This window comes from Polypterus senegalus, chromosome 11 (assembly GCF_016835505.1).
Source record: "Polypterus senegalus isolate Bchr_013 chromosome 11, ASM1683550v1, whole genome shotgun sequence".
Lineage (NCBI taxonomy): Eukaryota > Metazoa > Chordata > Cladistia > Polypteriformes > Polypteridae > Polypterus > Polypterus senegalus.
In genome coordinates, this window is record NC_053164.1 from 34,647,207 (window position 1) to 34,670,071 (window position 22,865).

A 22,865-nucleotide genomic window follows, 5' to 3' on the forward strand; every position below is an offset into this window, starting at 1 on the left:
AATTTCGAGTGCGCAGCATTGGTCATTTCATGAGTTACTCATTTTTGCAGTGTACTCAAGACAAAGTTTGTTTATAACGTAAAGCCATTGCCTCTCAGAACTCATGTGCGCTTCTGCATTTTATATGATCCACCAAAGCTGCATAATCATTTCCTACTTACTTCATTATTGGCTTGATTTCCAGACATTCTTCAGATGCCAAACCGAGGTTTTAAAAATGCGTGAGTTTATTTCAGCTAAAGGCCCTGATAAATGATTCACTTGTATTAACTTCAAAAGTAATGCAGACCAAGCAATTTGCCAGCCGAGACTGTTGGGTTCTTGAGCATCGCACAAAGGTTTTGACCTGGGAAATTGCTTCTTCCAGTTTCCCAGCATATCGACTCCCAACTTTTGCTCATGGATGACACTGAAACAGCAGTTTATAAGTAGATTGCTTGGGAAGGAACTAGATTGACTTGCTTTAGTTGTATGTTAAAGCCAGACAGCTGCTGAAAGTAACCAAGATGTATAGATCAGCAACACAGAAAAGTCCCAGTTTGCTGTGGCAGTGCTGCACAGAAGGTGCGGACTGAGTGGGACATTGAGAGCTCAGCTGACATCACCAGGAGGTCATTTGCTTGCAGTGCCTGCTTGAACAAAAGAGTTTTTCTATTGCAATCTTGTTAGTTAGCACCTGTCTATTGGCAGTTACCACAGTGCAAATGACAGTCCTGGTATGGACTGTGGTATGATTCCTTGGTAAAACATTTGGCGTAGTTGGCAGGATTTGCAAGGTGGAGGTCGGTGAGGACTGAGTGAGAGATGAACCTCAGCTGACTTCTCAGCGCTTAGAGGTTGTCCCTGTGTGCCTGAGAAAAGGATTTCTTCTATTTCTCTTGCTGTAATGGAACTGCTTCTGAAGGCCTTTGTAATTCAGACATTTGCAGATTTGTGGCTGGTGACCAGCCTGTATAAAAGTGCAAATGAACGATGGTGTCATTCCATGACAATACACATTTATGCCGTAGCAATCGCTGTTTTACACCACAACGTACCACAAAAATGTCCTTCTGAGTTGAAGGTCTGTATGAATCGATTGAATATCAGTTCCGGCTGCAAAAAGACTGGTCTGGCCAAATGTTCCATTCTAGTTTTACAAAGAAAACTAGAGGGGTGGGAATTCTCATACATAGAACAGTACCATTTGTAGCATCAGATGTAGTATTGGATCCTGAAGGGAGATATGTGATGGTCATGGGAGACTTATCTAACTGTAAAATGATTTTGATAAATGTTTATGCACCTAATGTTGATGATAAGGAATTTATACAAAATTTATTTGCATCCATTCCCAATCTGAACACTCATAAACTTATAATGGCTGGGGACTTTAATTGTGTTCTAAATCCACTTTTAGATAAGACTTCCTCCACAGGGGGAACGGCAACTAACACCGCAAAGATAATTACAAAGTTTTTAACTGATCACAACTTATCAGATCCCTGGAGGTTTTTAAACCCAAATTCAAGAACATATTCTTTCTACTCACCAGTACATCATTGCTACTCAAGGATTGATTACTTCTTTATAGATAATAACTTCTTGCCTAAGATTAAATCTTGTAAATACGATGCTATTGTTATTTCAGACCATGCTCCGATGATCTTGGAGCTGAAATTACTAAGCCCCATACACTCACCCCGCAGATGGCGTCTCAATCCGCTTCTATTAGCTGACGAGAATTGTACTGAATTTATATCCAAACAAATTGAATTCTTTCTAGAGACAAATACATCCCCTGAGATCTCTGCAGGAATACTCTGGGAAACTCTTAAGGCCTTCTTAAGAGGACAGATTATCTCATATCTTTCCCACAGAAATAAATCCGAGCGAAGAAAGTAGCAGAGATAAAAGCGAAATTACTAAAATAGATGAAGAACATGCCAGACTACCAAGCGAGACTCTACATAAGAGGAGGCAGGCTCTACATTCAGAATTAAACCTCTTGACAACTAAAGAAACCGAACAACTAATTTACAAATCCAGACATCATTATTATGAACATGGAGAAAGCTAATAAGCTTTTAGCGCAACAAATTCACAAGCAAGAAGTGCATAGCGCAATCTCGGTAATTACTAACACGAATGGAGATAAAATCATCGAACACAAAAATATAATGTACACTTTTAGAGACTACTATAAATCCCTATATACTACTGAGTTTAAAGAAGACAATATACAATCTAATGCATTTCTGGATAAATTACAGATACCACAAATTGACGCTATTAGTGTGGAGGAGCTCGATAAACCTCTGTCATTATCAGAATTACTGGATGCTATAAAGTCACTCCAAGGTGGAAAAGCAGCAGGCCCTGATGGCTACCCTGCAGAGTTTTACAAGAAATTCTCCGCTCAGCTAGCTCCCCTCCTATTAGCAACATTTACAGAAGCCAGAGATAACCAATCTCTTCCACAAACCTTTCGCCAAGCACTAATCACTGTCTTTCCAAAACAAAATAAGGACTTATTACAATGTGCATCATACAGACCAATTTCACTTCTGAATAACGACGTTAAAATACTCTCTAAAATCATAGCTAGAAGGATGGAGAAAGTGCTCCCTCAATAATATCACAAGACCAAACTGGATTTATTAGGGGCCGACACTTATCTTCAAATCTTGACGCCTGTTTAATGTAATATACTCACCAACTAAATCAAACACCCCAGAAATATTATTATCATTGGATGCAGAAAAAGCATTCGACATGATTGAATGGAAATACCTTTTTACTATTTTGGAGAAGTTTGGGTTTGGCCCGAACATTTGTGCATGGATTAAATTACTGTATACTAACCCAGAAGCTTCAGTTTGCATCAATAACATTTGCTCAGACTACTTTAAACTAGAGCGTGGCACAAGACAAGGATGCCCTTTGTCACCACTGCTGTTTGCAATTGCCATTGAACCACTGGCAATACATTGTCGAAATACTGATCAGATAAAGGGGATTAGCAGAGAAGGACTGGAACAGAAAATCTCATTATATGCAGATGACATGGTACTGTATATATCGGACCCAGAAAATTCTGTGCCTGCAGTCTTAGCAGCACTCACAGAATTTCAAAAGCTCTCTGGTCTCAGAATTAATCTGAATAAAAGTGTACTCTTTCCGGTGAATTCGCAAGCATATAATATTAGATTAGACACCCTTCCTTTTATCATTGCAGAACAGTTTAAATACCTCGGGGTAAACATCACAAGTAAACATAAAGCTCTTTATCAACAAAATTTCGTGTCTGTATGGAAAAAATTAAACAAGACTTGCATAGATGGTCAACCCTTCATCTCACACTAGCTGGAAGAATTAACACTGTTAAGATGAATATTCTTCCTAAGCTCCTTTTTTTATTTCAAAACATACCAATATACATTAATAAATCGTTCTTTAAGCAATTAGATTCAACAATAACCTCATTTATTTGGAATTCTAAACATCCACGCATCAAAAGAGCGACCCTACAAAGACAAAAGGCAGAAGGCGGCATGGCTCTACCTAACTTCCAGTTTTATTACTGGGGCAAATATACAGTCGATAAGAACCTGGACATAAATAGAAGAACATACACAGGCATGGAAATAGAAGTAAAATCCTGCAGTACTTCTTTGTATTCCTTGCTTTGTGCTCCAATAAACACACGTTATCGGCAATACACTAATAACCCAATTGTGCTCCACTCACTTAGAATCTGGAACCAATGTAGAAAGCATTTTAAGACGGAGAAGCTTCTTTCTGTGGCACCCTGCAAAAGAACCACCTCTTTCAACCCTCACAAACATATGCAGTTTTAATATCTGGAAAAATTTGGAATTAACTTGCTTAGAGATCTTTATATAGACAACGTCTTTGCATCCTATGAACAATTACATTCCAAATTTAACATTCCAGCTACAAATTTCTTTCACTATCTTCAAATCAGGAACTTTGTTAAACAGAACCTTCCAGATTTTCCTCATCTTGCACCCTCATCCACGCTGGAAAAATTATTGCTCAATTTCAAGGAGTTAGACTCCATCTCTACAATATATAAAATCCTTTTACAATCCCTTCCTTTCAAAGATCCAAGAGGACACTGGGAAAATGACCTCTCAATTAATATATCAGAAAAGGAGTGGAAAGTAGCAATGCAGAGAATTCACTCAAGCTCCATATGCAAAGCATACAATTATACAACTCAAAATTATATATCGAGCACATCTGTCTCGACTAAAACTCTCAAAATGTTTCCAGGGCATGATCCAACCTGCGAGCGTTGCAACCAAGCCCCAGCCTCACTGGTCACATGTTCTGGGCCTGCACCAAATTAACATTATTCTGGACAAAAATTTTTAATTACCTCTCAGACAGTCTTGGACTCACAATCCCTCCTAACCCATTAACAGCTGTGTTTGGGGTTCTTCCAGAGGGTCTTAAAGTGGAGAAAGACAAACAAATTGTGATTGCATTCACTACACTGTTGGCACGCAGACTTATTCTGATAAACTGGAAGAACCCAAACTCTCCTCTTTAAGTCAGTGGGAAACTGATGTGTTATATTATTTAAAATTGGAAAAAATCAAATACTCAGTTAGAGGATCTGTGCAGACTTTTTCAAAACATGGCAGGATCTAATCAGTAATATTTTGAAATGATTTTATAAAGCACAGAGAATTTGTTGATTTAGGTATTTTTAAAAGCCTTAAATTTTACACCGTTTGGCTTGCTCTCTCTCTCAAGGGTGGGGATCGATCTGTTCTTAGCATAATTTTTTTTTTTGTAAAAACTTGATTGCTATGTATTGATTGTAATAAAATTAATAAATAAATAAAAAAAAAAAAAAAAAGAATTTCTGTGAGCAGGTTGTCATGTTCGTTTTGAGCAGGAAAGGAAGAGTTTGAGATGGAGAAGCACTCCTCTTGTAGTTTTCAGAAGCAGTTTGTGTGTGGCCTTTTAGCTCATGCTGTCAGGTGACCCCCTTCTGAGCCAGATGTTGTGGGTTTGCGGCCCACTGCCAGCACTTCATCACAGTGCTAATCTGTGAACTGAGATACTTTGTGGTATGAATCCACAGCAATACATGGGGTCATTGGATAGAATGAGATGATCCTCCTAGGGCTTCAGCTTAGATCTATTGCAAGTCTGGTCAGCATTTCCAGGTGGCTCGTTGTGTGGTGGTTACGGCAATGTGCTATCAGCGCATGCATCCAATCTTCTCATCCTCCTCCTCCTCCCGGTCAGCACTGCTGAAGAAGAATTTAACTTATAAGAATCAATTTGACAAGCAGCCAGATAAGAGAAAAATGCTTCACACAGGTCGACGGCAGGGGTCTGTGTTTGAAGCATGACATTTTTCCACCCATCCATCCATTATCCAACCCGCTATATCCTAACTACAGGGTCACGGGGGTCTGCTGGAGCCAATCCCAGCCAACACAGGGCACAAGGCAGGAAACAAACGCTGGGCTGGGCGCCAGCCCACCACAGTGACATTTTTCTAAATATGATATTAATTGTGATATAGCTGATGGCACAAAAACTGGTGGATAACAAAATGTGAGAAGACAGTAAAACCAGTTCTGGACAATCTTCAGAACCAGCCAAACAATTGCAAACTTCAGTGAACAAATGCAATTTGCTAATAAATATAAATACAAGGTGGGTAACACCATGCCTACAGGAATCAACCTGCAAAAAGGACTTAGAGTCTACATCAATGCAATGTTCTTACCATCTACCCCAGTGTCTCTCAACCATTGGGTCGTGAGCCACCTTTTGGGCCATGGGCTGTCACCAGTGGGTCACCGGTTGCTGTCATTGGGTGTGTGAATGTGCCGCTTAAGCTTGATATTATTTACAATTGTCTCCTCTGTGAGAACTGCTCCCCCCTTTTACTTGTGTGCTTGTTTCACTAAAGCGGACCCCCGTTGTTACATCCTCGCTCATTTCATCATTGGACTTCCCCCCTACCCAAATCGCTAAAAAATGTACTTTCATTACTCCAATGGTAAAAGTTGTCTCCGCAAGGATCCCCCCCACCATTCGCTTTTACACCCATGCTTGATTCACCAAGGGAGACCCTCTGCTTTTATATGCATGCTTGATTTACTAAGGGGAACCCACTCTGACTTTAGCACTAGTCTCCCCAAAGGGCACACCCAACCCATTTGAGTTTTAGAATAAACACCGCAGCACCATTAAGGTTGAGAAACACTGATCTAGACAGCATGAAGAAGCCATTTAAAAAAGGCTGATAAAAATATTTGGTTACTGTGTTATCGAACAGAAGTTGAGGCAAGTTATGCTTAAATCCTGTAATGAGAACACATCTAGAGGCTTGTCGGTAGGTCTGCTCACCAGGCAGCATATCCAGCTGTGTATCTTTGGGAAAAAGGGGTCAGTCCCCACAATGAACGGCTAACTTTGTAAAACCTCTTCAGCTGTCATTCAGGTCATTGATAAAGATGATCCACTTATTAGGATTTACTAGGTCACACATGGACCTCCTTTCTTCCCAAGATCAAGGTTCCAGCCCTAGTTGTTCATGAGTACCAGTTGCCATGCCTCCTATGCTTGATGCTCAGTGTATGCCAGAGCTGTCAATTTCTCTTCTTAATATCACATTGTGGTAGCCGGCCCGGACACAGACAGGCGGACCCGTTCAAGTCACTCAACACACGTTTATTCTTCATTGCCATATGTACAAAAGTGCAACACACCCCAAAAGTCCCCAAAGTACAGGCCACCAATCAAATGCCTCACTTCTCTTCAGGCCGCCTCCACTCCTCTCCTCCAAGACCTCGTCCTTCTTCCACCCGACTCAAGTCATCGTATGGAGGGAGGCGGCCCCTTTTATAATCCCTCCGGATGTACTCCAGGTGCCTCCCGACAATCTTCCACCGGCACTTCCCAGTGTGGCGGAAGTGCCAGCTGTACACCCGGAAGCACTCCGGATGTCCCCGCTCCTCTTCCCCCCAGCACTTCCGGGTGTGGCGGAAGTGCTGAGGTCCAGGGTTCCCAAGGCATTGGGGCAACCCCTGGCGGTGACCACGGGACCCTACAGGTTTGAACTTCAAAGCTGTGTACCTGTGATCCCCATATCCACCAAGGCGGTTGCCCCCACGTGGTCTGGGGGAAGCATAAGCCCTCCTCCGGTCCTCTGGGGCATCTCCAGCCACCTGTGACAACATAATTGGCCTCTACAGTTTGCTTCACACCCAGCAGATGTTGCTGCTCTTCGTTTTTTTCTGCCATGTCAGCTACTCCATGGGTTTGCTGTAAGAAAAACATAAACACTAATAACCACATTGAGGCTACTGCTAGCCAAATTTTGCTCCAACAGCACGTAACTCGTCATTACCTTTCAGTCAAAACCAAGATGAAGACTCTAGTCCCAGTGGTTTGCTAGTAATCATGTGTTATATTTGAAGTTCACTTTGTATAATTTTTAAGAGTACGTAATAATTACATCAAAAGCTATTATTACAGTCTTCACTTAGTCAATATACAGGATTTTTGGTACAGGAAACAGAGCATGGATGTCACAGTGGCACAATGGTAGTGCTGCCCTCGTAACAAGGAGACAGATATTAGGGTTCCAGGTCCTACCAGCATGGAGTGTGCATGTTCTCCCCGTATCCTCATGGGTTTTCTTCAGGTGGTCCATTTTCCTCCCACTGTCCAAAGACATGCAAGTTAGCAGGACTGGTGATGCTAAACCGGTCCCTGATGTGTTTGTGTTTGTGTCTGTGGGTTCACCTTGCAGTGGACTGGTATCCTGACCAAGGACTGTTCCTGCCTTGCACCCAATGCTTGCTGGGATATGCTTCAGGACCCCCATCATTCTGCTCAGGATAAAGCAGGTTTATAGTAGTGATGGACGGATGACGGCAGAACACAAAAGTGATAATAGTAATTCAAGTGTTCCAAATAAGAAAATGTGCATATTTTAAGGAGGACTGAACAATGGCATGTTGGTTAATGCTGCTGCTCCACAGATCCAGCGTTTTGGGTTTGAATCCAGAATCTTTTGCTGTGTGAAGTTCAGATGCTCCTTCTGTGAATGTGTGGACTTCTCTTCTGCTACTCCAGCCTTCCACCCTCATCCCAGATATATGCAGGTTTAATGAAGTGGCCATTCTAAATTTGTCCCGTTGCAAGTATGAATGTGAGTGTGTGCATGGGTGGGCTCTGTGATGGACTGGCATCCCATCCAGGTTTGGTTCCTGCTTTGTGCCCTGTGCTGCAGGAACGTGACCTTAAACTGGGCTATGTGCAGTCATTAAATGAATGGATGGAAGATGTTCACGTGCTTCAGGTTCAGCCTGAGCAGCGCTGTCTCCTTAGAACATGATGAGACACTAAATATCCTCAATGCTCCAGCTTCTTGGGTCAGTTATTTTCCACTGTGATTTTAGGAGATACAGCCGGACCCCTGTGTATAGCAAACAAAATTCTGTCATTGCTATTAAAAACATTGAACTCAGATCAAATCCATAAAAAAAAATCACAAGCCGAGCACCTTGAGAAGGCAAGCTTCCCTGTAGAGGCATTCTTCCATTCAGCATGTTGTCCTTGGCATTTCAACATCTTCTCCATTGCTATTTTAAATCAGTCTTTTCTTATCAGATATTTAAAGGTCACATTATGCAGTCACATCAGTGACACCTGTGCAGATTTGGAATTTTCAGAGTTGTCCAAGTGTAGCTTTACAGACAAAAAGTGAAGCATTTTTCTTGGCTTTCAGTGGTGATTGCAGCAAGCAGGTTGTGGTTAACCTTTCTTTCTGGGTGAATGTGGCACAGGGCACCGACTAAGCAGAATCGCTACCCCTTCACTCTGCCTCCAGTATTACAATAATTATGGACTCAGATTGGAGATAGGTAGTGCACGTCTGCAGATTTTGTAAATTATTGCTTCCCCTCTGTGTTTTTGCCAGTCAGCCTTTCTTTAGACAGGCTGCTGGAGATGTGACCTACTTTCCTGGTTAGATAACTTTGTCTTGCATTTATAAGAAAAACAGGAGAATTAAATTAAGCAGACTGTATAAAAAGGATAAGAATACTTTTGTTCATATTTTAACATCAGGGTGTATTGAATAAAGTAAATGGTGTTTCTTTTTTTAGCTGCTTCTCTGCTTGGTTTTTTATAGTCCGTAAAAATCATGGACACTTTAACTTCTATTAACAAGTGATTTAAAAAGCAACTCTCAGATTACAGATATGTGTGAGGGTGAGTCAAGCTCAGTAGACATTTCAAGTTAAAGAACTTCAGAATCACTTCAAAACAATGTACTGTACTAGACTGTTCATTCCTGGAAGGCCAATTCTTCTACTTTCAGCTGCTCCAATTAAGGGTCACCACAGTGGATCATCTTGTTTCCGTATCATCCTGTCCTCTGCATCTTGTTCTGTTATACCCATCACCTGCATGTCCTTTCTCACCGCATCCATAAACCTTCTCTTAGGCCTTCCTCTTTTCCTATTCCCTGGCAGCTCTGTCCTTAGCATCCTTCTCCCAATATACTCGGCCTCTCTCCTCTGCACATGTCCAAACCAAAGCAATCTCGCCTCTCTGACTTTGTCTCCCAACCGTCCAACTTGAGCTGACCCTCATTTCTAATCCTGTTCATCCTCGTCACACCCAATGCATGTCTTTGCATCTTTAACTCTGCCACCTCCAGCTCTGTCTCCTGCTTTCTGGTCAGTGTCACCATCTCCAACCCATATAACATAGCTGGTCTCACTACCATCCTGTAGACCTTCCCTTTCACTCTTGCTGATACCCGTCTGTCACAAATCACTCCTGACACTCCACCGATTCCACCCTGCCTGCACTCTCTTTTTCACATCTCTTCCACAATCCCCATTACTCTTTACTGTTGATCCCAAGTATTTAAATTCCTCCACCTTCGCCAACTCTACTCCTTCATCCTCACCTTTCCAGTGACCTCCCTCTCATTTACACACATTTATTCTGTCTTGTTCCTACTGACCTTCATTCCTCTCCTCTCTAGAGCATATCTCCACCTCTGCAGGGTCTCCTCAACCTGCTCCCTACTCTCGTTACAGACCACAATTTAATCCACCTTGGGGACTCCTGTCTGATCTCGTCTGTCAACCTGTCAGTCACCATTGCAAATAAGAAAGGGCTCAGAGCCGATCATGATGTAATCCCACCTCCACCTTGAATGCATCCATCGCTCCTGCCGCAGACCCCACCACTGTCACACTTCCCTCGTACATATCCTGTACAACTCTTACATACTTCTCAGCCATTCTCTACTTCCTCATACAATACATATGTCATATGCTTTCTCCAGGTCCACAAAGACACAATTCATCTCCTTCTGGCCTTCTCAATATTTCTCTATCAACACCCTCAGAGCAAACATTGCATCTGTGGTGCTCTTTCTTGGCATGAAACCATACAGGTGCTCATTAATCATCACCTCACTTCCTTCTGAGCTTCCACTACTCTTCCCATAACTTCATGCTGTTGGAAGGTCTGATGATGTCCCAAAAATTGCCGACCTGTAACAGTTGCTCATCTATCTGCTGAATCTGCCTAATGCAAACTTGGAATGACACTGAGCCAGAGACGGTCCCAGTAGCCGTTGGACCTAAGATAGGAGCCAGAATCCACACAAGCTCAGAGTCTCTCTCCACTTATCCCAAACTGCATGGCATTGAGAAGAGGCGTAGAAGCGTCGTCATGTTTAGGCTACAGTAAAATTCTTGGCTTGCATGTCCAGCCAACACTCTGTGGTAACTGTTTGGTAACAGGAGACAGATGATTGAAATATAAGACCAATAAAAAGTATTCACCCCCTCAGAGGTTTTCACATTTTATTGTTATGTAACATTGAGTCACAGTGGATGGAATTTGGCTTTTCTAACACTGATGTGCAGAAAACTGTTACTGTCGAAACGGAAAACAGATCTCTGCACAGTGTTCTACATTTATTACTAATATAAAACACAAAATAATTGATCGCATAATGCAGCATGGTGTCACGCAGTAAGGAGACCAGAGTTTGCGTCCCGTGTCCTCCATGCATGGAGTTTGCATATTTTCACTGTGTCTTAGTGGGTTTCCACCAACTGTCCAAAACCATGCAGGTTAGGTAAATTGGCGATGCTAAATTGACCCTGGTAGGTGTGTGTGTGTGTGTGTTTGCCCAGTCCAGGGTTGGTCCCTACCTTGTGCCCTTTGCTAGCTGAGATAGGCTCCAGTACCTCCTGCCACCCTGGTCTGGATTAATTGGGATAGAAAATGGCATGACACACGTATTCACCCCCTTATCAAGTCAAGTCAGTATTTAGTAGGTGCACACTTGGAAGCCATGACAGCATTGAATCTGCAAGCACAGGTCTCTATCAGCTTTACACATCTTGATTTCTTCCATTTTTCTCCATTTTCCATGCTGAACTGCTCAAGCTGTGTTAGACAGCATGGTGATGGCAAGTCAAGAGCCCTTGTCAAGTCCAGCCACAAATTTTAAGTTGGATTGATATCTGGTCTCTGAGGCCATTCCTGTGTAACTTTGGCCTTGTACTTGGGGTTGTTTTCTTGTTGGAAAAAACAAATCTTCACTCAAGGCGCAGGTTTCTTGCAGACTACTGCATATCAGGTTTTCCTGCAGGATTTCATTTATTTTGCTGTGTCCATTTTGCCCTCAAAAACCTTCCAGGGTCAGCTGAAGAGATGCCTGCTCATAGTCTGATGCTGCCACCATTCTGCTTCACGGCTGGTGTGTGTTGTGTTTCTGATCATTTGCCGTGTTGTGCAGTGTTCACACATGGCTTTTAGACTGATGGCCAAAAAGCTCAATTTTGGACTCTTCCAGACCACAGATCATTTTTTTGGCTAACATCAGAGTCTCCCATGTGCCTACTGGCAAACTGTAGCTGACACGACATGTGCATTTTTGTCTTTGTGCTACTTTCAAATAAAGCTTTGACTGATAACAGGTATTGTCTGCATAGTCACTCCAATGTTAGCTGCTGGACTCCTTCAGAGTCCATCTTGGTGGTCTCGCTCACTAGTTTTCTTCTTGCACAATCACTCATTTCTTGCGGACAGCCAGCTCTAGGTGGATTTACAGCTCTGTGATACTCTTTCCATTTCTTAATGATTGAGGTAATTGGACTCCAGTGGATTTTCAGTGACTGGGATGTTTTCTTGTTTCCATCCTCCTATTCTTGCTTTCCAATCACTTTTTCCTGGGTTTCCTTGGAGTGATTTTTTGTCTTCATTGCATAGGTTAGGCCACCATACTGACTAGTGACAAGTTGGACCTTCTAGATAAAGGTACATTAGGACTGCAATCAAGTGAAAGCACAGAAAGGTCACCTTCATTGGACCAATTCTGTGACTTCTAAACCCAAATTGGCTGCAGCAGTGATGATTTAGGGGTGTCATGTGAAATGGGGTGAATGCTTCTAAAATCAGTTATTTTGTGCTTTACATTTACAATTAATTTAGACCACTTGGAAGAGATCTGTTTTCACTTTGGCATCAAAGAATCTTTTTCTGTTGGTCAGTGTGAAAAAGCCAAATTAAATCCACCGGGATTCAACATTATGTAACAATAAAATGTGGAAAGGTGTTGATACCTTTTTATTGGTGCTTTAGATGTCTTTAGCTGATTCTGTTCAGCTTGTTCCCTGGTAGGACAATTTTGAACAAATGTCAGAGGAGAACAGGAATGGCATCCAGTGCAGAATTCTCAATGCTGTAATGGCAACGGGTATCTCAGTGTGGACATTAATAGCTTACGACTGAAGGAGTGGATGTGTCACTGGTGGAGTTGTTTGACACTTGAGAGGTGCCTGTAGTCTTGAGAGCCTTGTTGTCTTTCAGTGCAGCTAATGACACTGTGGCATTAATATCTTGTCTATCAGCTGAATGAGTAGATGACTCAAATATTCATAATTTATAAGGCTGACGTTACCAGATTGGCTCCTTTAAGGAGTCAGTTACCCTTTTATCAAATTTTAGTGGACAGATGAAGTACACATCTCACATTACAGTAAAATATCTCTTACAGTGGAAATTGGCTTTCTGTATTTTTTACACCAGTCCTTTAAGATGTCCTCTCTCCCCATTGTTCTCTCAGAGTCCACACTCAGAGAGAATTGCAAGTTGGGATTTGTTCCTCATGAAGTTTCACCAGAGGGTTGGATGTCCATTTTTTGCAGTCAGCTGTTGTGTACCCAGCCTTTGGATTTTATATTTCTTTGCTTTCACTGAGCCATCTGCTTACATGTGAAGTTGAAAGGCTGCCTCTTCTCTTTATACACTACAAGCCTGCTGTAGCTCCGTTCAGTTCAGTGTATTCTTGTGTGTCACTCTGGTAAAGCTCTTAGTTCTAACACCTATATACAAATCAATATGGCAACACAAACACACCCATCACCATATAAAAGGGGTGGCCAACTCTGAACCTGGAGAGTCGCAGTGGCTACAGGTTTTAGTTCTGACCCAGTTGTGTAATTAGAAGCCAATCCTCTTTATATTCCTTGCCTTGTACACCACTAAATACAAGTTATCGTCAATATACTAACAACCCAATTGTCCTTCATTCACAAGAATATGGAACCAATGTAGGAAGCACTTCAAGTTAATAATATTTTATCTGTGGAACCTCTACATGGTAACCACCTTTTACCTCCCTCTCAAACAGTTTTTAATGTTTGGAAATCGTAAGGGATTAAACCATTTAGAGATTTGCATATACAGTAGAACCTCAGTTTGCGAGCATAATTCGTTCCGGAAATGTGCTCGCAGTCCAAAGCACTCGTATATCAAAGTGAATTTCCCCATAAGAAATAATGGAAACTCAGATGATTCATTCCACAACCCAAAACTATTCATATAAAATATGATTAATACAAAATATAAAGTAAAAATACATAAAACAAATTAACCTGCACTTTACCTTTAAAAAGAATCATGGCTGGTGTGAGTGAGTTTCTAAACTCTTGTGGGATTCCACCCAACAGGACGTTGGGACGTTGTCCCAAAGCAATCGCAGTCTCCCAGCGCTGTAGCAGTTCGCCGTATAAGCTATCCAAAAAGATCGCAGACATGCTGTAAGCGCCTGCTGTCGATGGGTGATACAAGGAACATTATAAAGATCCCGCTACAATAAATAACCGCACTGTTGCTGTTTCAAGCTGAATAAAGCCGGTGTTGTTAAAGCACTGAGACTCAGCTTCGTGTTTTGGGGCGCAAGATGGGGACTCGCACGTCACAGCACACACACACACACAGTCACAATGCTGTAGTAAACAGTATACGATCGTACGGATGTTGACTATATGAGTGAGGCACGCAGACTCAGACGGAGAATAGGAGACGATTGCCCTCAAGAGAAGAGAGAGAGAGAGAGACGTGCGCAAGCGAGAGAGAGAGAGAAGAACGATCAGCTCAGTTGTGATCACATGACACTCAGCAGACAAAGTGTATCCATACCACTCGTATTGCTAGACATCGCTCGTTTATCAAGTCAAAATATATTAAAAAATTTAGCTTGTCTTGCAAAACACTCGTAAACCAAGTTACTCGCAAACCGAGGTTCCATTGTACATATTTCTTTATCCTATGAACAATTACACTCTAAATTTGGTTTCCCATCAACACATTATTCCACTCTCTCCAAATGAGAAACTTTACTAAACAACATCTGCCCAATTTTCCTCACCTCCCACCTATTTCTATTCTGGAAAAAATATTGGTCAGTCTTGAAAACTCAGGCAACAACAACAACAACAACATTTATTTATATAGCACATTTTCATGCAAATAATGTAGCTCAAAGTGCTTTACATGATGAAGAAAACAGAAATAAAAAACAAAGTAAGAATTAGAATAAGACAACACTAATTAACATAGAATAAGAGTAAGGTCTGATGGCCAGGGAGAAACTTCAGACGGCTGGAGAGAAAAAGTTAAAATCTGCAGGGGTTCTGAGGCCATGAGACCACCCAGCCCCCTCTGGGCATTCTACCTCACATAAATGAAACAGTCCTCTTTGGATTTAGGGTTCTCATGGAAGAACTTGATGGTGATGATCATGTAGACTTTGGCTTTTAATCCGGAGGAAGCATTTTCCTAATACAGTATATAAAACCATTTTAAAGTCCCTTCCTTAAAAAGATCCTAGAGTACAGTGGAAGAAGGATCTCTCACTTAACATTTCAGAGAAGGAGTGGAAGGTAGCCATACACAGAATTCACTCAAGCTCCATATCTGCAAAGCATACAATTATTCAAGTCAAAATGATCAAAATCATCTCTGTCATTTAAAATTGTCCAAAGTGTTTCCAAGACAAGATCCAACCTTCTAACATTGCAATCAAGTTCCAGCCTCACTGGGGCCACATGTTTTGGGCCTGCACCAAATGAACTTCATTTTGTACAAAAATCCATCCATCCATCCATCCATTTCCTAACCCACAGAATCTGAATACAGGGTCACGGGGGTCTGCTGGAGCCAATCCCAGCCAACACAGGGCACAAGGCAGGAACCAATCCTGGGCAGGGTGCCAACCCACTTTGTACAAAAATCATTAAATGCTTTTCAGACAGCCTTGGTGTCACAATCCCTCCTAATCCACTAACAGCTGTGTTTGGTGGGCTAACAGAGGGGCTTAAAGTGGAGGACAAACAAACTGTGATTGCCTTTACTTCACTATTAGCACATAGACTTGTCTTGCTGAAATGGAAGAATCCTAACCCACCTCTTTTAAGTCAGTGGGTAACTGATGTTATATACTATTTAAAATTGGAAAAAAAACAAATTCTCACTTAGAGGATCTGTTCAAAACGTTTTAAAAACCTGGCAGGATCTAACCAATAACTTTTTAGAATAAGCATTTATATTGGGGGAAAAGACTCCTTTCCCTCTTTACTACTCTCAAAAGTTCTGCTCTGGCTGTTGGCCTTCCTCTCTTTCTCAAGGGTAGGGGTTGAATTGAATTTAGTTTTGTTAAGTTTAACTTGATTCCATGGAATTTTATATGCTTTTAATAAATTCAATAAAAGTTAAAAAAGCCAGTCCTCACCAATAAGAGATCTTATTTGATTTCATGGCTTGTTAGTGTTTTAACTCTGCCATGTCAGTTCATTCCTAAATCATTGATTTTTTTTTTCTTTGTGCCCTCCCCCATCATAACCTACCATCTGTGAGGGAGGAACAAAAGCTTTAGATTTGTCAAAAATTTCAATCTCTGGTTTTCGACGGATCTCGATGTTATAGGGTCCCCTGATACCAAAAACATTGAAAACTCATTGGTGGGTATTTGTCTACCCATGTGTGTATGTGCATCACAGTTTCTTGAGGACAGTCTAGAGCTAAATCAGCTTGAAACCAAAGCCTGTCATGAGATGACGATGTGCTGATGAGTTTTTGAGCCAAATCATGCAAGACAAAGAGGCACTCTAGAGGAACCCTCAAACACCATAATTCTGCAGTTAGTTATGAAATCTTTTCATCAGTTGCTATTGTAATGACCTATTTTATGATCAGAAAGATCAGCATCAGAGCAATAAATAATTACTGAAAATGTTGTAGAATAGTTAGGGTAACTTGGTTCATAGGGCGTAAGGTGTACTGTTGCTCACGTCCAAATTTGTTTTCCTTTCAAACGATACGTGTATCGTCCGAGTGATTTGAAGCCTAAAATGGATGAATATTTTTTAGTTCTTCACTTTGTCTTCAGTTTCCTTCTGAGTACTTAATTAAACCAAATGGTGAATGTTTACTACAGAAGGGTGGAAATGGAGACTAGCTCGATGGAGAACTGCTGGTTTCTTTGTCAGTTGCATCTTATTGCTAATAAGGAGCAGTTAAAATAATGAATACAGCTGTTCAGGATTAAAGTAAGCAATTAAGGGTTCAAAATTTTAACAAGCGAGAAAAGTAAAATGAAGCAGAACAGTGTCACTTGAGCAATGAGTGCTTCATTAGCAGTGAATGATTTCTCATGAAGCAATTAGGCTGGAACAAAAAAACTGAAGCTTTCGGCCCTCAAGGTCCAATGTTGCTCGGCCCTGATTTAAAGGGTCAGAGTCTGAAATAGCAAATAAATTAAATGCAGTTGTGATAAAGACGCTATATAGCGCCCGACCCGGCACAGACTACGCAGAGGCACGTGTTCACAATCAAGACTTTTTATTTTTTGCTCTTCAGCCGTGGGCACATGTCTTCCCCGTGTCTCACCGGCCCAACACAGTCCCAAGCACAAAACCCACACCAAACCAACACTTTCCTGCTCCACCACTCCTCCCAGGCAACCTCGTCCTCTTCCTCCCGATTCTGGCCCTGATTGCTGGGAGGCAGGCCCTTTTACACCCCACCCGGAAGTGTTCCAGGTGCCTGACCAGCTGGTCTTAATTGCACCTCCGGGTGAGGCTGATAAACCGTCCAGTGTGGTGGCTGGTTCTCTGCAGCACCCCCTAGCGGCCACCTCATCTCCCAACCAGGCTGCTGTGGTGGACTCCATGTCCCATGGAGCCACGGGGAGATTGAGGAGGATCCACGGCCAGGGAGACTGCCCCAAGCGCCCCCGGGAAGGTACTGCAATGTCCATGATGGCTCCCCCGGGACGTATGCAGCAGAGGCGTCCCGGCCGGGCATGGGACCCAGCTGTCCGTCACACAGTTAATTAGTAGCAAAAACAAGTCACTAATTAAGAAAATAGAGGGAATGAAAACCTGTGGCCGCTGTGGCTCTCCAGGATCAGAGTTGGCCACCCCTGCCATATAACATTGACTGTACATTCATTTAAATAAAGTGTATTAGAGACATGCTGTGAAAATTTAATAGAAATTATGATAACCGATATGCCATCCTTCCATCCATCTTCCAAACCTGGTTATCTTGAGCAAAATCACAAAAAGGCTGGAACTGATCCCAGCAAGCATTGGGCGCAAGGCAGAAAGGATCCCTGAATAGTGCGCCAGTCCATCACAGGGACGTAGCAATGCCAGTTCACCTGTCCTGCATGTCTTTGGACTACACGAGGAAAATGGAGCACTTGGAAGAAACCTACACAGACATGGAGAGAACATACAAATTCCATACAGGAGGCTCCCGGGGTGTGAACCCTGATATCAGGGAACAACTTTCTTAGAGAGAAAAATAACCTCTGGTGTGCTGGGGTGGTAGCATAAAGATGAAAGACGCCTCACGCCTGGACAAACTTGTTAAGAAGGCAGGCTCTATTGTAGGAGTAAAGTTGGACAGTTTAACATCTGTGGCAGAGCGACGGGCACTAAGCAAACTCCTGTCAATCATGAAGAATCCACTGCATCCACTGAACAGTGTCATCTCCAGACAGAGGAGTAGCTTCAGTGACAGACTTTTGTCACCGTCCTGCTCCACTGACAGACTGAGGAGATCGTTCCTCCCCCACACTATGAGACTCTTCAATTCCACCCGGGGAGTAAATGCTAACATTAATTTTATTTAAATTTTTTTCATTTTTATTACTATTTAATTTAATATTGTTTCTTTGTATCTGTATACTGCTGCTGGATTATGTGAATTTCCCCTTGGGATTAATAAAGTATCCATCCATCTATCTATCTATCTATCTATCTATCTATCTATCTATCTATCTATCTATCTATCTATCTATCTATCTGTCTGTCTGTCTGTCTGTCTGTCTGTCTGTCTGTCTGTCAGTCAGTAAATAATCAAAACTTGCCTGACTCAGTCCAGCCAGCGAGTCTTCCATCCTAGAGATTCTGTAATATTTTTGCATCACATGCTAGAATTCCTGAAACACGTATAAGCAGACTTTTCAAGACCTTATCTGAAGTGTATTGCGTGGTATTAAGTTACATAAGATGAATTGAGTTTTATTGGAGCTGAAAGTGTTGCTTCTGGAAGACGTTTCAATGAAAACTGATGTAAACGATCCTTTAGCGTTCATATGAAGGCGGTTGATTGACTTTGTAGGAAAGCAGGAATGACAAGATGAGTTTCTATAAGCTTTGCTCAGCAGTGAAACAAGTTTTCATCTTTATACCTCAGCCATGTTATTGCCCATGGAGGAAAGGTCTTATTCCATCTTTAGCCAATGGCTACACTACAATGTTTGTATTTAAAAGTGGCTTTTTTTTTAAATTCAGAAGCCAATCAGGGAAGTGCTGCATAGTAAGCATGAACCAATCAGAGTGCATTTAGAGTCTGCACTTTCAATTCTCTCTGTTTTCACCCAGCTAAACTACAACGCTGAGCTGGCATTTTCAGAGTTATATGTCTGTGGAGAGCAATTTCAAAAGTTGCCATTTTTAAAAACACCAGGGTAGTAATGGATGACAGGCAAAAACCTGGTTATCTGAGCACCTGCACTCTTTAGCAGTAGACCTCATTCTTTACTTCAGCTCATATTCTCTGCAAAAATCATGTCTTGGATTCCTCCATGTGATACACAATGAGGAAGAAATCAGATTGGAGATGAAGAAACACCATTAACAGCAAACTGGAGCATAACTAGAGAGCTCACTTTCAGTGGTCACTCAGAACTGTGACCCGACATTTGCGCAATAGACATTTGAGCGCCGACAAAATTGCGAAAGTTTCCTTAAATATGAATTACTCATTTAAAGCATATATAATAATATTTATTTTAGAAGTCAATATTATGAGACATGGCATGCCATCAGCACGGCACGCAGATAGTCCTTAAGATCACTCCTTGCATATGTAGGAAGAATTGCAGCAAGACGTCTTGATAGTTGAGCGTATTTAGACTTGCTGGCTGCCTGACTGCTGGTAATTCCACTTTGTATACGACGCGTTATGCCAACCCTCGGCTGAGTTATTTGTTTGCGGCAGTTATAACCTAGCACATAATGTGTACATAATGCGCACATACGCGTCCCACTCTCTTGGCCTCTCTCGCAATTTTATTGTGGGGATTTTGTCAGCGCGCATTTGTTGAAAACCAGTTTGCGGTTTTGTCGGGGTACATATGTCTATCGAGCTTTTGTCGGTGAACCCTCGGAACTAGAATGTCCCCCATCAAGTTCATGTATATGACCTTACATTCAATTTTTGAGACAAAAACCTGTCGAGGGCAGTCACCTCTCCCACTATGGGTTCCTCTTCTATCTTTTGTCTGCTCGTCATTGATTTTGGGTCGGCCACACAGTGAAGTGTCTTTTGATGAGTCATAGGGAGTTATACAAGCAAGTGATGTCAGCCCAGACCTTTGGAGAAGGAGGCCTTGTGGGTGTCTTTGAACTGCTGCAGCTGGCCATTGTGGATCTCTGACTTCAACACAGAGGAGTCAGGGATGGGACATGGTGTGTTGCAGTGCACGAGATGTGGTGAAGGCGTGATGCACAGGACAGTCACAAGCGCAAGATCTTGATAGGTTGGTGACCTAGATCCAAGGCAATGGGAGAGCCAATACAGCGGGAGATCACTTTGATATAATTTTCATCTGTTTTACTGTGGAACCTTGTGCAGATGCTCAGAGTCTGTCCTGAGTACAGCACCAAAAATAATGCCTGTCCTGCTGCAGCCTTCATTGGTCATCACGATCACTGAGAAAATGCAGGTCTGCCCAATCTGCCATTGAGGCCTTAGATGTCAGACTGCGGTTTATGTGGACCTTCCTCCTAAATGTGTTGGCAATGGGTAATGTTGCCAACATGCTTGACTCCTGGTGACAAGATTTTAGAATTAAATGGTCTAAGCCATAACTTGTGAGGAGGCGGAGGTTGGGAGCATGCACTAAACAGGCCATTGCCTCACCCATCACACCATGAACCACCTTAGGATCCCAGATTAGGAATTGAGCGCAGCCGTGTAATGGGGGATACCTCAGCACCACCTTGGTTGGAATGGAGTGGAACAGTGTGAGGTTTTATACAGTGGCTAGAGTACCAATCCTGCCACCAACCCCCAAGTTTTCCTTGCACATTGGAGGATCTGCTTGCAGGGCTGGATGCAGGATAATGTCATACCTGGGACGGAGCAATTGCTGTTTAAGTAATAACTGAAAAATCAGTAAAAATATGCAGGACAGGAGGGAAAAGCACGGAATGATTATTGTTCAATTTAGTTTATTTTCGTATGGCCCTCTTCACTGAGTGCAGGCTCAGAGAGCTGTGACAGATTCACAGGTAAATGCAATTACAAACTTTACAAAGTGCTAATTACATAATTAGCCCACATAAAGACAAAGATTTGTTTAAATACACTGGGATACAAAGCAGATCCAAACTGATTAACGTAAATGGAATCTAACAGTATCTCTCCTTTAATGCTATGACCAGATGACAGCTGAGAAGAGGAAAATGAAAATACTAGATAGTGGCATCTCTGGAGAAAATAAACTTCTGCAAGGTCCACAGTCAATTGTAATCAGGGAAAATCAAAGACAATGTCAGACATGAGGGTCCACAGTCAATTGTAATCGGGGAAAATCAAAGATAATGTCAGACATGAGGGTCCACAGTCAATTGTAACCGAGAAAATCAAAGACAAAATCAGACATGAGGGTCCACAGTCAATTGTAATCGGGGAAAATCAAAGACAAAATCAGACATGAGGGTCCACAGTCAATTGTAATCGGGAAAATCAAAGACAATGTCAGACATGAGGGTCCACAGTCAATTGTAATCGGGGAAAATCAAAGATAATGTCAGACATGAGGGTCCACAGTCAATTGTAATCTGGAATATCAAAGACAAAATCAGTCGTGGTCAGAGTCCAGGAGACCTCAGCCAGCTGGCCGTCCACCCCCTTCTGGGCATTCTACAGTAGAGTCATCTAATATGGCGACATAATCTTTACACTCACTGTTTCCAAATCTCCCAGTATCTCAGATGTCTTTCCACAGGCAGGAAAACAGCTTGGCATTTGAACAGTAGCACCAGGTGCCACAGCAGGACACTGAGAACAGAAACAGAGCAGAGATGGGTTAGTGGCATTTCAGAATTACTGAGTTACTTCTGCAAATGACTAACAAACAGAGATGCAGCCAGCAGTTCTAGTCAATGTAAAAGTAACCTGGACAGGGCACCAGACAATCACTGTAAAAACAAACATTGTTTTTTTTTTTTCCTGTTGTTTCTAATGCCCACTATTTATGGAGAAATCAGCTAACTTTGTAAGTGAAGGACCAGTGCCACATGGCTGGCTGGATGCATCACGGAGGAGTGTTCTCAGTTAGAGGTTATAATGCATCACATTATGAGCTCATAGTCCCCTGTGTGCTGCACAAAATTAAAAGTGTGACAAATCTCTCCACACTTGTCTCCCCTCAGTCCTTGCAACCATACAGTGTAACAAAGCAATAAATGAAGTAATGAAAACAAGCGAGTATATATTTTATTAAACAAGTAACAGGCGTGTTAAATATTCATTACCCATAAAATCATTATGAGTACAGTACATAAAATAAACATTCCCTCATTCTGTTCAGTTTGCTTTAACGGCAGTGGAAATAAAGGCAATGGATTACGAATGGGTGAACTGTCACTAACAACAAGAACGAATCCGTTCAGTCTCACTTGACTGGTTTTTGAACAGGTCAGCTAACTCAGGTAACTTCTCTTCTAAAATCACAGTGGCTGGCCGTTCTCTTCTTAGTTGATGAAATCAGACAGCTCCTTTTTAGCTTTTCCGTCACCATCTGGAGCTTTACCTTTGGAGTAAACACGACTCTCCACCATTTTGATGTTTATCTGTAAGGCCACACCACCTTCTCCGTGTCCATTGACAGTTTTTGATCTTAACTCGCTGCTCTCTCTCTCACTTCCCATCATTGCTCTGTTTAGTAACATTTTTCTGAGGATCTTTTCAAATTGTATTCC

The 22,865-nt window shown here is 42.0% G+C and overlaps 1 protein-coding gene across 19 annotated transcripts in view; it reads left to right on the top strand.

The window, feature by feature from the left end:
* The window catches only part of LOC120538827 (calcium/calmodulin-dependent protein kinase type II subunit beta), a 397,041-nt gene that overhangs the window by 39,073 nt on the left and 335,103 nt on the right, over positions 1–22,865 (top strand). The window lies entirely within an intron of this gene.